Genomic DNA, 17,325 nt, shown 5'->3' on the forward strand with positions numbered 1-17,325 from the left:
ACATAATTATTTGACGGTTGACTTTTTTTGTTTAAAAAACACTTTTCTTTTAATGGTCGGATGAAATATGCTAATTTTTTGAGATAGGAAATTTTGGTTTTCATGAGCTGTATGCCAAAATCATCAATATTAAAACAATAAAAGGCTTGAACTACTTCAGTTGTGTGTATTTGAATCTAAAATATATGAAAGTCTAATGTTTATCAGTACATTACAAAAAATAATGAACTTTATCACAATATGCTAATTTTTTGAGAAGATCTGTATATATATATATATATATATATATATATATATATATATATATATATATATATATATATATATATATATATATATATATATATATATATATATTTTATTTTTTTTTTAAATTATTTGAAAGGAACTTTTTTGGGGGTAGTTTTACCTACTGAGACAAATAACTGAACTTTTGGCCCATTTTTGTGTTGCCAGCCAATAATTCTCCTATTTTTGGTCTATTTATTTATTTATTGGCATAACTCAATTAATCCACTAAGTAACTCATTCACTTGTCTAGTGTTTATGTGTCTAACTTCTTTCTAACAATTTATTAACCAATTTAATTCATTTATTATGTATTCTAAGTTATTTCTCTTTATTTAACCTATTACTCAGGGGAAATTTTTGCTGATCAGCAAAACTAGAAGTTGATGTTTATATTATGGCATTGTTGTGAAATGTTGGACTGAAATGACCTTTTATAGAACTAGAACGCCTCTGGGCTATATCTAATCCAAATAGAGACTAATTTTATTCTATTTCACGCAAAGTACAATGGGTGGTCTTCTTTGGGTGGATACTTACCAGGTGGGAGGGTGATGGCTTGAATTTAACTAAACTTCTTTCTAGCTCCCAGAAGCACATCCAGTAGGAAGAAAAAAGAAGATAATCTGAAGACTGTGATATTTAGAAATGTTGATTGTCTGATTTTCATTGGTTACATGGAGTAGAAATTGTTTTTTTTTTTTTTAATAAAGATTTTTGAATTTTACAACCTGCATTGGTGTTTATGGAGTTCTCCTTCAGTTGGCGGTTAAAACTGGTTACATACTCACAAGACTTGGCTTCCTCTCAGCACTCAAGAGCAGAAATGCAGAGCTGTCTTCATACACAGACTGTAAATAGAGCGTCCCCTTTCTCTAATATGCTGGCCTAGTAAACTACAGCTTTATCTCACCTTGCAAAGGTAAATAACTTGGACATGGACCAGTGTTCCGGGAACCTGACCAACTCTTCCAAGGCTTGCACCAGGAGCCTCAAATGTCTAGTTTTTTTAGCCTTTAAAAAGAATCTACCGTGAGAGAAGTATGGAGGCTGACATATGTATTTAATTTTAAACAATGCAATTTGCCTGGGAGTCCTGTTGATCCTCTGCCTTTTATACTTTTAGCCATAGACCTAGAACAAGCATCAGATGTTTCTGCCAAAATCTGACAAGATTAGCTGCATGCTTATTTCAGGTGTCTGGTTTAGAAACTACTGAGGCCAGAATGATCAGCAGGACTGCCAGGAGGCAACTGGTATTGTGCTGTCACAACAGCCTCTCTGGATGTTATTTCACATTATTATTGTTTTTTAACTTCTTGACCAGGGGTGAGCCTGGGGTGCCTGGCACCTGGGTGCAATATTTTCTCTGGTGCCTATGGGAGTGGTTAAATTAACCGCACCCAACCACATAACCACACCCAGGCCTTGCCTAATCACACCCACACCTTCCACCTCTTTACGCATGCATGTGATACCCCATTCCTACCCCTCTTCCATGCATAGCAATGACACAATCCTTTTTCCAATCTAAAGATAAATAAACTGAGTAGACAGACATTACCATGTTCAAAACAAAGAAAACTTTTTTTATAACAAATTTTTTTTATAACCCCCCCCCCCCCCCGTTTAGGTAGTGAGTGACAGGGAACCCCGTTTAGGTAGTGAGAGACAGGGACCCCCGTTTAGGTAGTGAGAGACAGGGACCCCCATTTAGGCAGTAAGTAACAGGGACCTCTGTTTAGGCAGTGAGTGACAGGGACCCCTATTTAGGCAGTGAGTGACAGGGACCCCCGTTTAGGTAGTGAGAGACAGGGAACCCCGTATATATGTAGTGAGTGACAGGGACCCCCATTTAGGCAGTGAGAGACAGGGACCCCCGTTTAGGAAGTGAGAGACAGGGACCCCAGTTTATGTAGTGAGTGACAGGGACCCCCGTTTAGGTAGTGAGTGACAGGGACCCCCATTTAGGCAGTGAGAGACAGGGACCCCCGTTTAGGTAGTAAGTGACAGGGACCCCCGTTTAGGTAGTGAGTGACAGGAACCCCAGTTTAGGTAGTGAGTGACAGGGACCCCGTTTAGGCAGTGAGAGACAGGGACCCCCGTTTAGGCAGTGAGTGACAGGGACCCCCGTTTAGGCAGTGAGTGACAGGGACCCCCGTTTAGGCAGTGAGAGACAGACAGGGACCCCCGTTTAGGCAGTGAGTGACAGGGACCCCCCCTCTAGCCGCCGCTCCCCCCTCACCTTGCAGTTAGTCAGACCTCAATCAGCGGGCGACCCGACCAGTAAGAGCGGGTGCCGGACGCACTCGCGCTATGCCTCTATATGCGGAAGTGATGTCACTTCCGCATATCAGTGCGGTGTGCTAGGTCCTAGCGCCCGCACTATTGGTCGCCGCCTGATTCAGGTCTGAGCGGCGGCTAGAGGGGGTGAGTGGCGGCCGGGCGGCGCCTGTCAGAGAGAGGTGCCTGGGTGCAATGCACCCGCAGCACCCGCCCAGGCGCGGCCCTGTTCTTGACAATCACTCCACGCTAAATGTTGTGAACGTGTCGGCAGCTCCAGGACCACTCCACGCCGATCGGTAAGTGCTAGGGGCGGGGATTGCAGGGGATCGTGCGCCCATCCCCGCTGGAATGACGGAGCTCTGCCATCAGTCTCCCAGCGGCAATCACCGCTAGGAGACTGTTAGACGCCGTATATTTACTAGGTACAGCACTACGATCTAAGGCAGCGCTGTACAGGGGACAGCCGTGTCACTCAGCTGTCCCCTCCAGAGGCACAAAGGCTGAAGCCTGTGGCAGCCAATCGTGCTGATTGGCTGGCGGAGGGAGGGAGGGTTACAAAAAAAACAAAAACCAGAACAAATATTTAATAAAAAATAAATGAAATAAATATTTATAATAAAATAAATAAACATGCTGGGAGCAATCACAGCCCACCAACAGAGAGCTCTGTTGGTGGGCAGAAAAGGGACGGGGAGTCACTTGTGTGCTGAGTTGTACGGCCCTGCAGTGAGCCCTTAAAGTGGCCTTAATTGTAAAAAATGGCCTGGTCAGTTTAACACCGCGGTCCTTAAGTGGTTAAAATATTATATTCCACTTTTCCTGCAGGCTGTAGCTACTTAGTATGTCCCAACTGTTTCTCCCTAAACATCAGCCATTTTGTAAATTATTTAGTTATAGGCCTCAATTCACTAAGATCATGCTGGTGATAGTAAGGAAGTTAAAGAGTCCTAATCGGACAAGCCTTAATGGTACTATGATAAAAGTTATAACTTTATTGGTATATACTAAAATAGTACAATAAAATGGTTTTGAACAGCTTCAAAAAAATATCCAATGTCTGTATAGTCATGCATGAAATTATCCTATAATAGAGGGAGTCTTTGTACATCCCCTTTGATCACAAGACAGTGTATGTGGGGCAAAGTGTGACTATCCCTCACTGCAGTGATAACTAATATGCCCAGACAAATGTCTTATTGTGCTATCAATATTAAGGATTAAAACCTTAACTTAATACAAAACTCCTTAACTTAAGGACAGAATCCTTTTTTTAAGGACTGCTTGAAGTAAATTGCTTAGTGAATACTAAATGCCTTATCACCATGGTTATAACAGTAAAAACAGCTCAGAATCATTTTTATAGAGGAACTGTCGCGAACATCTTAACCACTTGAGGACCCACCCTTTACCCCCCCTTAAGGACCAGCGCTGTTTCAGCTGATCTGTGCTGGGTGGGCTCTGCAGCCCCCAGCACAGATCAGCGTGCAGGCAGAGCGAGCAGATCGCCCCCCTTTTTTCCCCACTAGGGGGATGATGTGCTGGGGGGGTCTGATCGCTCCTGCCTGCCGGGTATTGCGGGGGGGGGCACCTCAAAGCCCCCCTCCGCGGCGAAATCCTCCCCCTCCCTCTCCTACCTGGCCCCCCCTGGAGATCCGGGCTGCACAGGACGCTATCCGTCCTGTGCAGCCAGTGACAGGCTGTCTTCTGTCACATGGCGGCGATCCCCGGCCGCTGATTGGCCGGGGATCGCCGATCTGCCTTACGGCGCTGCTGCGCTGCTGCGCAGCAGCGCCGTACAATGTAAACAAAGCGGATTATTTCCGCTTGTGTTTACATTTAGCCTGCGAGCCGCCATCGGCGGCCCGCAGGCTATTCACGGAGCCCCCCGCCGTGAATTGACAGGAAGAAGCCGCTCGCACGAGCGGCTGCTTCCTGATTAATCAGCCTGCAGTCGCTGGTCCTGCAGCTGCCACTTTGCCGACGCACGGTATAAGCGTGCGGTCGGCAAGTGGTTAAAATTTAAAACACATAAAAATAAGAAGTATGTTTCTTCCTGAGTAAAATGAGCCATAAATTACTTCTCTCCTATGTTGCTGGCTTTCACAGTAAGTAGTTGAAATCTGACATTATGGACAGGTTTTAGGCTAGTCCATCTCTCCACAGGGGATTCTCAGCATGGCCTTTATTCTTTATAAAGACACTCCCTGAAAAAGATGTATACAAAGATGCTGGCCAGCCTCCCTGATCACCGTACACTGTTTTGGCAGTTAGACAGAGCAACTACAATTCACTAAGTGCAGTTTGAAAATAAAGAAATCCCTGTGAACCCCCATGAGGAGATGGGTTAATCCAAAACCTGTCGGTTCTGTCAGATTTCTACTACCTACTGTAAGTGACAGCAACATAGGAGACATGTCATTTATGGCTCATTTTACTCTGGAAGAAACGTACTTCTTAATTGTTTATGTCTACATATATTTTAAATTTTAGGATTTTCACGACAGAGGTCCTAAAAAGACAGGAAAGAAGCTTCGTGAATTGCACCATAGACTTAAGTCAGTTGATGAGGTAATCGTGTTGCACCTTGCAAGACGCATCATCTTTTTACCTATGGAAAAGTTCTAAAAACATCCTTGTATGCTTTTAATGCAAGTAAAGATACTTTGGATGGGGACAGGCAAAAATGGCGCACAGCGCCAATAGTGTCAGAATGGCGCTGCACTTAAAACGATATTTATCGTTTAAAATGTGATTTATTTTTTTTTGCAGGGATCGGGCTGGAGGAGAGGCAGCGGGCAGTGGGCTGGCAGCGGGGGTCGGGCTGGAGGAGAGGCAGCGGGCAGTGGGCTGGCAGTGGGGTCGGGCTGGAGGAGAGGCAGCGGGCAGTGGGCTGGCAGCGGGGTCGGGCTGGTGAGGCAGCGGGGTGGAGGGAGTAGGTAGCATGTGTATACATTACATTGTCCCGGCCGGCGATCGCTCCTTCACTTCACAGCTTGCAGGAGTCCTGCATCCAGCCAATCACCATGCGGAAACTGAAGCCGCATGGTGATTGGCTGGATGCAGGACTCGTGCAAGCTGTGAAGTGAGGAGCGATCCCGGCCGGGACAATGTAATGTATACACATGCTACCTACTCCCTCCACCCCGCTGCCTCACCAGCCCGACCCCGCTGCCAGCCCACTGCCCGCTGCCTCTCCTCCAGCCCGACCTCCACTGCCAGCCCGCTGCCTCTCCTCCAGCCCGACCCCCGCTGCCAGCCTACTGCCTGCTGCCTCTCCTCCAGCCCGTCTCCCGCTGCCAGCCCGCTGCCTCTCCTCCAGCCCGACCTCCTCTGACTAGCTCCCTTAATTTTTCAATGGCGCACTGTTCTGTTTTATAAAACGCTATTTACCGTTTTAATGTATTTACATTAAAACGGTAAATAGCGTTTTATGATCGGCAGAATGGTGCGCCACTTTTTACTCTGCGCCATTTTTGACTGTATGCACTTTGGATTGTACTTAGAGTCCTTTTTTATCGAGTAAATTTGCCTGTGGAGATTTCTGAATCAGTGTGGAGACATTGCTATACAGATTTGGTCTTCTGGAGTGTGCCTCACAGATAAAGCGGAAATCGAGAACAGGTATTGTTTAAAAGGAAATAAATATGTCAGCCTCCATATACCGATCGCTTCTGGTTCTCTTTAACACATAAAGTGCCAGACCCTGCATGTAATGTACACATTATCCTTCCAAACACTGTGACACCCTGCCTTCGAACCAAACAGAGGCATATAAGAGGAACACTAGTAGTAAAATAATCACAATCATTAATCTTCATCTTCAGGGCTCTTCCATATTAGTCTTGAATCTGGTTTATGAGAGGAAAGAAAAAAGATCACGACCTTTCCTTTGTATTCTATTACTCACCTGTCAGAATTGGACCAGGTCATATATCCCTGTGACATGAGCTGATAACGTAATAGAACAGGCATTGCTCTACAAGCTGTTATTACTGGCTAGCCATATCCATCTATAAGGCTACTGTGTGGCAACAAGGGCTGAGCCCAAGTGTAGGAAGAAAAAAGATCACAAGAAGCCATACTTTCTGACACCTTTGCTCCCTTATCACCAAAGGCTATTAAATAGTTTTGAAAGAAATATTGCTGCTCTAATTACTCTATCTTTGTGAGTTGTTATAGTTTATACCATGTACTAATTAGATTTAGACCCTCTGAGCAATCAATAGATTTTCATCTGGGTTCGACCAAGCCGGTCATGGCCAGTAATTTACAGCTCTAGTGCCTTCAAAATCAATACAGATTTGTGCTTCATTGGAAAGGCTGTAAAACAAGGGTGACAGCAGGCTCACTAAAGAGTTGACATGGAAGCAACAGCCCAGCTGGTCTTGCTTTGGAGCCAGCACAATGATATGGAAACAGCGGCACTATCAGGAAGGCAACCGATGCAGGAATCTGCACTTGACTGAGCATCAGCTGGGAGAACAGATAAGCTTTTGATGTTACACTCTAAGGATCCCATGTATTGATTGGCAACATCCATGCCGTTGGTGCGTGTTCAGAATTTATGTTCATTAGAAACAAAAATAAAAATGGGACATTGTTAAACTGACCAACTGCCTCAATTAATCAGAAGGAATCCTCACATCGTAGTTTTACTTTTCCTCTAATAAACCTTCTCCAAACTCAATACAAATCGATGTAAGTATGCAAAGAACCTTTCCATCTTCTTGCTGGATTTACCTGGCAGAGTTTTCAATCATGGGTCATTATCCGCTGGTAAACAAGGGGGCTAAGGATCTTCCCTTAGAGATAGTGTTGTACTTTGTAGATCCACAAAGCTACAGGTGTTCTAGTTTAGCTTCATGTCAATATTATTAAAATGTTAGCCTAGAGCTTTTGCATAATTCTAATAAGGGCAAACACATCATTTCCAGCGCATGGATTAAAAATAAACTCCAGGCAAAATACGAATAATTGGAATTATTAAAAAATGATAACCCGATGAGTAACTTCTGTAGTTTTGTCTGCATTTTGATTTGGGATGACGTCTTTCTTTTGGAAACGAGTGATCCGTATCACAGTTCAGATTCCTTAACCCCCAGATGGTCACATGGGACACAGGTTTCATCAACACAAACTACAAATTCATCACAGATGAATGTATGTATATTTATTGGAGATATCTTCACTGGTGTTTTAATGAATAATCAGGCTGATTGTTTAGACATATACTAACTAAATAACTGCACAGGTGTTACAATCTGCTAGATTTAGACTTTTCGTTCTTTCCCTTTAGGCCGGTTTCACACTGGCAACTGGCATTATGAGAGCGCTACGGTGCGACAATCGCAATGCTAAAAATTGCCTTTGGGGATTACCGCGGCAATGCGTGGTAATCTCCTTTCTGGCTGCAGGCCAAGCAGGAAGTGAGGCTATCTAGCGCTCACTTCCTGTGGCTGAAATTTGAATTGCGCGGAAATGTATTGAACAAATACGCTTCCGCACGTGCGCTACGCAATGTAAACGGCAAACATTTTTAAATCTTTGCACCACCATAGACTTACATGACTTCCGGTCGTCGCAAGTCACCGCACATGTTGCCCGACAACGCATTTTGCTCGTGCGTCAAATTCACGGCTTTCAGTGCATCGCACCGCACCAGGTATGAAATGTCCCATAGACTTACATTGGTGTAGCGTTACACTGTGGTAAAACATGGTAACGCAAAGCGCCAGTGTGAAAAGGGCCTTATTGTCATAGATGTGTCAGAACAGACAGAGAAAGAGTTAACATTTAAAGGACAACTAGCAGAAAAATGTAAAATGCAGACATATACAATGTATATATCTCCCAGAGAAAAATACACTATAAATTACTTTTTTCCTATGTTGCTGTCACAATAGGTAGTAAAAATCTGACAGATCTGATTTTGGAGCAGTCCATCTCCCCATGGGGGTGTCTCAGTATTCCCTGGAAAGAATGTATATATGCCTGTGGGTAACAGATCAGAGGCACCAGCAAGGAGATACAGGAAGCTGGAGCGTGCTGAGGACTGAGGAGGAAGCACAGTGCAGGACAGGTGAGATATTATGCTCAGCTGTGTGTTTTCTCCATTGTTGGGGAAGGCAAACACATTTCCTAATATCACTGTATGCAGGGGTGAAGGGAAGAACATAGGTCACCTAATACCACTATCCGGGGGTTGGGGGGGAGGGTCGCCAAAGGCTACCTAATGCCGCTAGTATAATGTATGGGACATCATGTTCATTTTTTGGCCATTCTCCCATTTCATCTAGAGCCAACCCGGATAGTATCATAATATTAAAGTACCCCTGAACCAAGTTTTTTTTTGCTTGTTTTTAATGATGTGTAAGTGACACAGTGTATCTGGAACAATAAGCAGGGAGTGATAGGGGCGTTCCTAAGGACAGACTGAGAGGAGGGGAACTGCCACTTCCTCCCCGTCCATAATCGGCATTCTGCTCAGTTGATTATTATATCTGAGCAGTGAGTAGACCACAGGGGGTGCTGGAGGGTGAGGATGGTGCTGTGACATATGTCACAGCACCACATATAAAACATCATTAAAAATAAACAAATAAACTCTGTTCAGGGGTACTTTAACCCTTTCTGGACTAGCACCCTCTGCCTCCTTAAGGACCAGAGGGTGCTGGTCCAGCAAACCGCCACTTCCCGACGAATCGCCGCAAGTTACCGTCGCTCCCGCCGGACACACCGCTCTGTCCCCGCCGCAGGCTGCTCTCTCGGCCCTCGCTATGACGGCAGAGTGCTGTGCGCCGATCAGGAGCCGCTTTCATTGGCTCCTGACCCTGTCATTCCATGTAAGCCAATGGGAATGGCTTACATGAATGACAGGGCCAGGAGCCAATGAAAACGGCTCCTGCCCGGCTCACAGTGCTCTGCCGTCATAGAGGCGGCAGGGCATCACATTGCGGCGGGGGCAGAGCGGACCGAGCGACGGGGAAGGGCGGGGGCGCGCAGTCAATGGGACGTAGAGCTTACGTCCGGTCAGGACCACAGCGCCCCCTGCCCGCCGTAGATTCATACTCGCTCGGTCCGTAGGTAGTTAAAACTGACAATATTGTCAGGTGAGCCACATGGTCACCAAATTCACTGAACACAATGACAAGGGGCCTTCCTTATTTCTGAACCTAAGATGTATTTATCACACATAGTCAAGCAGTCGGTGTCTAGTCCTTTGTCAAGGATCCTATCATCTGGTTAATTTCCCATAGTATAATGGTGTATGGTACCTGAGCCATTTAAACGCAAGCAGATAATCAAAACTGTATTATTATTATTGACTTGTGTAGTGACATCATCCTCCATAGTGTTCTGCAAAGTAACAATGAAACATGCTTACATAATAGACAATGGCAAATACTATACAGTTGGTAGATAACGTCTATATACAGTTGGTAGATAAATGTCCCATTGACTAATACATTGTGCCTAACAAAACACATAGTAAATTACAAGAAAGAAAAGGGAGTTGGCTCTGCCCTTACAGGCTTACAATCTAAAGGAGCAAGGATGTAACAAAGGCAATGTAATAGTTGTATATTCAAAGCAATAGATGTATCCAATGCTGATAACATAGCAATTCTCCTGATCAATATACCATTCACTGATATTTATAAAAGATGGCATTCACAAAATAACTCATAACTCCAGATTGAAACAGGGTTCATGCAGGGGATAATAGCAATATTAATGATCTTCAATATATATGAATCGCATGCGCTGTCTTCAGTTTCCTGCAGCCTTCGCCTCCTGTATCTTACTCTGCTGCTGCAACCTGCATATCTGGAGGGGTACACTGTCTGCCAACCATTCATCTTTATCCAGTGCACACTGCAGGAACACTGCAGACATCTACCTTACAACAGTAGTGAGAGAGTGAAGATGTTGGCACTGCAGCTAATATTCATTCGAGGGTGGCTACTGCACCAATCCAGGAGTGGCAAGCTCACTAATGGAAGTATGGCATGCTCTGACCAGTAAAGTAAACCATAGTACCTAATAAAGAAGGAAAATGAAGGTCGGCGCTAGTGCTGCTCAGATACCCCTTTTCAAAATCCAGATCAGATTCAAATCCGGATACCCCGCTATCCAGTCCGGGTCGGAAATCCAAGTTCAAAATTTCCAGATCCGAATCGGATATCTGACCCTAGTATCCGGCGGATTCGGATATCCGGGTAGAAAACCGGAAGTGACCTTTAAATTGCTTTAAAAACGTTTTTTAGGGCATATGAGAAATGTAGCATCATTATTTTGTAAAGGGAAACACTAATTGATGATGTGGGGACTTAAAATCCCCCCCCCCCCCCCCCAAAAAAAATGGCTGTCAATTAACATTAGGCCTAGGTTCAAGACAGCGGTCATGCAGCCCACATTGTGTTCAAAGTCCAACCGCACAACTGGGACACCAGCACTGGAACATGTCTCTCAGTGAGCATTCAGCAAGCTAAGACGACATGTCTCATTATGGCAGCCCTCCTTATTATACAGGGGGGCTGGCCAGTGTTCTTTTCTGTGATTGGGTGCCAGGGATTAGGCTGGGAGCCCTCTGATTGGCTCAATGAGGTCAGGTGGGGCTGGCCAGGGTTCCCCTCTGTGATTGGTTGCTAGGGCTTCTGCTGGAAGCCCTCTAATTGGCTCCAGGACATCATCTCCTTAATTACAGTATTTCGGATCCGGTTATCCGCAATATCCGCGGATATCCGGGTTATGTGGCCAAATATCCGCAGATAGCTAACTGTATTTTTTAAAAATCTGGAATCCGAATCGGATAGCGTAAAAATGGTCGGATATCCTAGTTATCCAGATATCCGGAATCCTGATGAGCAGCCCTGGTCAGCACTGCAGTCTTCTGTGTTTATTGGATGAAGCTTGTATAACACATACAGTATGTAACAGTCGTGAGCATGAGATGCAAATAAAGTGGAATGCACATACCGGTCCTGGTGGGGTGGGTGCAACAGCGCTTCTACAGAGGTTCAAAGCAGGTGGGGAAACACCCATTATTATATCCGGATCAAAAACGTCATATCCGCTGATGTCATCACGATGCGTAAAACTATATGCTAGACTGAATGTGTGATTGCATAAGCGTTGGACATGCAAAAAAATATGTGTGCGTAATGAAAATCCACATATTATTGTACGCATAACGCTCCTATTGTACTGCTCATGCGGAACCGCACTTTCCCTCTTTATTGGCGACATCTACCTTATTCCCATACTCTATGGGGCAGTCACAGAGGTTTTTTGGTGTGTGTCACATGGCCATCGGTGCCCACCAACACACTTTGGGCATTTCTCGACCTCTGCCAGGGTGTGTTATTCGCATACATGTAATTAACGCACCTGTAAATTAGGTGCAGGGTAAAGCCAAAAAATGGCTCACTCTGCTTCTGCAAAAGTCTTAGTGGCATTAAGTACCATTCCCACTCCAAACTGCCATTCACACTGGGGAAAGACGTAATTTAGCTTCCAGCTACTGCTGGTGACTGACGCACACTGTTATTATTGTAATTTGGGCTTAGTCTTTTGACAGCGCATAAAATTAATGACTGAGCAGCGCTATAGCTGAAATTCGTATGGCCGATGTCCAAATTTCAAGCACTGTTTTTTCCTGACTTGGGAAATTCTACCTACGTTTCAAAGAAACAGAATGCTACATTTCCCCTTATGGGGGGTAATGTGCACTAGTGGACCAAGGGCACAAAGAGAGGACCGGGAGGGCTCCGTGGCATCCAGAGCCTTTCTTTTACATAGGTGAGTATCTAACTTTTTTCTGGTTTGCATTCATTTCCTTTAAAAGACAATTTGGTACTAAAAAATTAATGTAATACTGCAAGCATCTTCATTGCATATATACTGTTCACCACCAGGGGGAGCACTGCAGGGTGCATCGCCATAGATCAAAAGGAGCAGGGAAGCAGAGCACAATGAAGCATAGCAGGGCATAGAGACTGTGGGGTTTGGAACCAGGGCCTAGCTGTTGTTGCCTGGAGGAAATTAACCACTACTCTGGGCTCAACAATGTACTTTTGCAGCCCCCCTGATACTGATAGTGGGTTGGGACGCCCTCCTGAGCCTTGGCCTCACAGCAATTCCATGGATTGCACCACTTCTAAGCATGCTGTTGAACTTAGGGCTAGACCAGGCGTCCATTATAATGACAAATGGTAATAGTCATATTAGTCAGACTGATCTAGCTGTGGTTACGTAGAGAATGCAAATGTATGCTTGCTGGGTATGAGCACATTAACATTTCAGGAGTAAATAGTGACTGTTATATGAACAAAAGCAGAGGCAAATGAGTTTGAATGATTTCACATTAGCTTCTTAATATTGAACTGCATGCATACTTTAATTGTTTGCATATGATGTGTGGCTGCAGATTGCATGGCCAAGAGTGTATTTATGAATACAAGACAAGGATGCCAGGCAGAAAATATGTAAATATATACTTGATACCAGAGTGCATTCTCTTCTCGCTAACAGCTTGTCTTGTATTCATAAATATACTGTTTCCAGGCAGCACAAAAAGGTCAGAGAAAATGTAGAAAATACAGCTCTAAAAGCTTCCCGCCAAGCACAATATGAACACTCGGTTCTCACGCCAAAGGAGACTTGCTCACCACCAGCTGACGCAGGTTGTAACATGAATGGCTAGAAGTGCACTATACATAGTCACATGGTGGCTAAATGCATTCCATTATATAGGTTCTAGTGGTACTTTACCATTATTCATGGCCAAACATGTAGCTGTGAGCTGGACATCCCTGGCTTCATCCTTGACTCCGCAGGGAATATCAGATCTGAGAAATGCTTAAATTGATTATACAGCTACTGGTTGATTGATCGTCATGTTCCACAACTCAACTGGCCCATAAAGCCTTGCTTTGATGCAAAGGCTGGTTTGAACTTGCATATTCATCGAACACTCAGATCACTTGAGGACCATAGGCTTACACTCCCCTAGTGACCAGGCTATGTTTTAAAATGTAGGCCACTGCAGCTTTAAGGGATCGCTGCAAGGCCATACAACTCAGCACACAAGTGATTCATCCCTCCCCCCCCCCCCTTTTCTGACCACCAACAGAGCAGTGTTTGCTTGTTTTTATTTTATTATTCATTTGTTTATTTTTTGAACAAATGTAGCTATTTGTTTAATTATTTTTTCTAGCCACCCTCCCTTTCTCCCCCAGCCAGACAATGATAGCGATCAGCTGTCATAGGTTTCAGCCTATGACAGCGGATCGCTTCTCTGCTTCCCAGGGGGACAGCCGTGTCACACTGCTGTCCCTAGTGCAGTGCTGCCATAGATTGCAGCACTGTACAGTTTAAATAGATGGCGGTTTTCCTGGCTAACAGTCTCCTACCAGCAATTGCGGAGCTCCGTCATTCAAGCGTAGATGCGCACGCATCGGCGGACACTATCTCCTGCCAAACACGCCCCTAGGACTTGACGCCAATCGACATTAGGCGGTCCTGGGGAGCCACCTCGTTCATGCCAATTGGTGTGACGCTGTCGTTTAGAGGTTAAAGTGCTTAGTTAACTGAGCAACAGGTCTGACACAGGGGCACAACTATATGGGAGCAGGACCTTCGCCTTCAAGGGGGTCCAGAGCTATAAGGGGGCCTCAACTACTAATTTTTACCTTGCTCCCATAAAGGGGTCCATCTTTCTGATCAGGTGTTTTTGTGGCTACACTTGTAATGGGTGTGAAGATTACGATTTCCACATTTGTTTTATGACCCTCTCGAGATGCCCCGTCCGCAGCTGTGAGGGTCACAGGGTAAGAGGCAAGGGAAAGGATGTGAACAATAAATGATGTGTATACTTATCTGCACAAACTGATTTTTGCCCTAAGTCTGACTCTCTCTTGCTTATGGTCACTTCTGGACTCGAATGTCTCTGTGGCTCTGCATACAAGGGAGAGAAGCATTTAGGCCTGGGGCCCACTTGCAATCCCAAATTGCAATTTGCTCAGTGTTCTTTCTAGCATTTTGTTAAGTAATTTCAGCAGCAATCCCCTATGTTTTTGTAGCGATTCTATTTTAGCTCCAGCGATTGCGATTAGTGATTGCAATTACATTTTTTGGAGGTGATTTGGAGTACATATTGTAATGCTGCTGGTGAGCTGGGCAAAGGGCGAACTGAATGACGACTCATCCTGCTGCCACACTAATTCCCAGGGGTGTTGAATACTATTCCTCCTCTGAGTTGTAGCGACTCAGAGGGAGATATAATTCGGGGTCTGCTATAAGGCACCCTGTTTCGGTGATTTGGGTAGTAAAATTGAATCAGGCACTGGAAATTTGGCGCTCCAGGTGCTGCTATAGGCCATAATGGGAATTACGGCTATAGCGATGCTCAGGCAATAAGTTGGGCACCATCAAGAGACGTAGCACAAACTACAGTAACACGTGTAATAGCTGGCAGCAGAGCTGGGACAAGGTCCTCCAGCACCCAATGCTGAGACACTAAAGTGCGCCCCCCATTCCTCCCACCCCAGCCATCACACACTGATTGCTATTAGACTAAGAGGTTCCCCAACCCCTCCCCCCCCCAACTCCCTCCCCCCCCCCAACACCTTAATCTCTAGTTATCTGGCTTGCAGTCACTGCCATGCTATACCCTTTTCTTATTTTTCTCTGTTTCAAACCCAGTAGGGGAATGATAGCTGAGTGAGTTGTGCGCCCCCTCCTACACTGCGCCCTGAGGCTGGAACCTCTCTCGCCTCTGCCTCGGCCCAAGCCTGGTTGGCAGCCGAATTACGTCTTACCCCACACTCCATGGTGACCTGGAGGGGCAATAGTAATTAATGCCGCCAGGACATGAACAGGGTGAGCTATTTTTCGGCTTCACCCTGCACCACATTTCTCAGTTCCTTAATTACATGTACACCATAAAACTGCTACAAAATTGATTTTGTACAGAAATGGAAAAGAGGTTTGCAGCAATCCTATACTTAAAGAGGAACTTTAGCCTAAACAAAGATACTGCCATTAAGTTACATTAGTTATGTTAATTAAAATAGATAGGTAATATAATCTCTTACCCACCCTGATTTAAAAGAACAGGCAAATGTTTGTGATTACATGGGGGCAGCCATCTTTTTGGTTAAAAGGAGGTGACAGGGAGCATGAGACACAGTTCCAACTGTCCTGTGTCCTGATCACTCCTCCCATCTGCGCGCGCTAAACTTCAAATCTCAAATTCAAAATGTAAAAAAAAATTAAAAACAAATTTGCGCCAAAACAGCAGAACGAGAACAGCAACATCAGAAATCCCATCATACTTTGCACAGCATCAGGGGAAAATGCCCTGCCAGATTTCTTTGATGGGGCAGAGCCTAGCTTCCGTGCAGCTAAAAATGAGGCTTTGGTGAAAAAATTAAGTTCTGATGCTGTGAAACTGTTCAAAAAACACCATGCCTTTTCAGTGCTGCTGAGTAGATTTTTAGTCTGGAGATTCACTTTAACATTGAATCGCAAATCACAATAATAAAAATGCAGCAAGCCAAATCGCTCCAGTGGGCTCACCTCCATCCACTTTCATTGACGTAGCGATTTTTGGAACTGGGTGATTCCTAGAAAGCATGAATAGTGGATCCCAGGTCTTAACTATGAACTGCAATAATTGACATGTCATGGATGGCAGTTTGTTAATGCGCCATGAAGTTCTTGTCACATAGGAACAGCAACATACAGTACATTGATAATTCTTTTTTAATTTGAAGAGTAACTGAAGTCAAGTGAAATCAATTAAAGAACTGTTAATTTCATTAAGGCAGCATTGTTACTATGCCAGTAAGAAGCGTGCACAATTCACGATTAATAAAATTATTTATTTATATCTTGTAATTTAATTTACACTTAATCCATAAAAATCCCATTTGAGCTTCTTAAACTGTACTTGCCACATGTCCCTGTGCTGTGCAGTGCTCTAATAGCGGCTTTTAGTTAGCCTGCAGTGAGCTTAGAGCGTGGGTACGATAGGGAACCCATTGCCTTCTATATCTAGCAGGTTAAGATTAAGGGCCGTTCAGAATGTGAGAGTACCAGCATTTACATTGATTTATTAGCACAGCATGCAGATACAAATGATAAATGCCTGGAGAGAAACTGTAGAAAGAAGGACGACTGCTTCTCTCTGGTTGTATGAGTATTACTACAGTCCTCTTTTGTCCTGGCACCAGTTTACATGCAGGGACGGATCTAGACCAAGTTGCGCCTGGGGCAAGGTCAGGTTTGGCGCCTAAAGGTCAGGTTTTGGCGCCTAAACTGCCATTCATTTTGCCGCCTTTTTAAGGATTCAAAAAACTGCGCCTGGGGCAAGAGACCCGCTCGCCCCCCCCCCCCCCCCCCTAGATCCGTCCCTGTTTACATGTGCAAATTTACATCTAATAAGTACTTAAAGGATACCAGAGCTGAAGGACTCTGGTGAAATGGGCATATGTTATGTGTAGGGTGTTATTAGTAGATACATACTGCACCTCCCTCTGTCACTAGTGGTTCTTCCTGTAGAAAGTGCTGTTCCAATTACTGAGGCAACTCAGGTAATCTATGACCCAGACATACTGCAGCGCACATGCGCAGTATGTCCATGTCAGTTCAGTACCCATGCTCAATACAGTCACCACACAGGCACTCGCTTCCCCTGCTCCTGCTTCCCGGCATGCACGCTCTAGCGTAGTCAGAAGCTGAATGGAC

At 44.8% G+C, this 17,325-nt stretch overlaps 1 long non-coding RNA gene across 1 annotated transcript in view; it reads left to right on the forward strand.

Annotated features, from left to right (window-relative positions):
• Nucleotides 1–1,102: 1,102 nt before the first annotated feature.
• The window catches only part of LOC137556378 (uncharacterized), a 126,053-nt gene continuing 109,830 nt past the window's right edge, over nucleotides 1,103–17,325 (forward strand). The window contains exons 1-2 of the long non-coding RNA XR_011029035.1: nucleotides 1,103–1,210; nucleotides 8,478–8,653. This is a non-coding gene — a long non-coding RNA (uncharacterized lncRNA). The remainder of the gene's footprint in view (nucleotides 1,211–8,477; nucleotides 8,654–17,325) is intronic.

This window comes from Hyperolius riggenbachi, chromosome 1 (assembly GCF_040937935.1).
Source record: "Hyperolius riggenbachi isolate aHypRig1 chromosome 1, aHypRig1.pri, whole genome shotgun sequence".
Lineage (NCBI taxonomy): Eukaryota > Metazoa > Chordata > Amphibia > Anura > Hyperoliidae > Hyperolius > Hyperolius riggenbachi.